Here is a 1,019-nt window from a genome sequence, read left to right as displayed (position 1 = left end):
TAGGGAAACAGGGTAAGGAACCTTCTGCTTTCATTTAGCTTCCTTCCCGCAGTCTGGTGAACCGGTGGACTCTAGAACATGCGTATGTTAAAGAAACCACACAACAAAGCCACACCACTCTGAACAACGCAGCACTTCCCTGTCGCCTTCCATGAAAAGGCTGAGAATGAGATCCTGAAAGGGAAGTTTGCTCCAGGACCGTGCTTAAGGCACTGACTCGGTGACCTACTCTGTGATGAGACAGCTCTGTAGCCTGCTACAGTTACTTTTGCAGCAGTTCTTAATTTCAGTTTTCACTTGTTTTACACCTTTAGCTGAAACCATTTTTTTAGATACAAGCAAAAGCAGCAAGGTGTAGTAAAATGGTACCAGCTTGGCACCTGGAAGTGTGCAAAAAGTTGTGATTGACTGGCAGCTGGTGGAGAAAAATTCATGGCAGAAAAAGGAAAGAATGCTCGTCACAGAGGAGCATGAACTCTTGTTTAACTTGCCTTGCTCTTCTACAATTCTGTTTTTCTTGTCAGATAACTCCTACTTATTTTGAATATAGGTATGTGGATCTGAAGTAAGCAAAATTACCTCAACTTTCAACCACCTTTATTAACAGGTCCATTAGTAACAAGAAGACAAGCTCCATCTGACTTTTTGCTTGGATTTTTGGTTTTGGGGGATTTTTTTTCAGATTCATATGTATGCATTCTATGGATTGTCCCCGATGAATTCAGTTTTTCGTCTAGTACACGTAAAGGGAAAGAAGGGGGACATTGTGAGGACTCCAATCGCACTTAATTCCTACATTGTTTGAGGAGGCTGATAAACTGTCGAAGTGTGGAACATTCCCTCCAAGCTCAGTAACTCATTTGGGAAACTACACATCATTTGGTGTAAAAAATAAAAGCAGGACAGATGGAACTCGCTGTTTAACGATAAGCATCTTTGAATCAGTACCAAGGCATGTGGCAATGAGCAGAAGTTCCTACAGCTTGTTCCTGTTCCGAATATCCAGTACTTGATCTCTT

This window comes from Buceros rhinoceros, unplaced genomic scaffold (assembly GCF_000710305.1).
Source record: "Buceros rhinoceros silvestris isolate BGI_N320 unplaced genomic scaffold, ASM71030v1 scaffold19864, whole genome shotgun sequence".
Taxonomy (NCBI): domain Eukaryota; kingdom Metazoa; phylum Chordata; class Aves; order Bucerotiformes; family Bucerotidae; genus Buceros; species Buceros rhinoceros.
Note: the sequence above shows the minus strand (reverse complement) of the source record.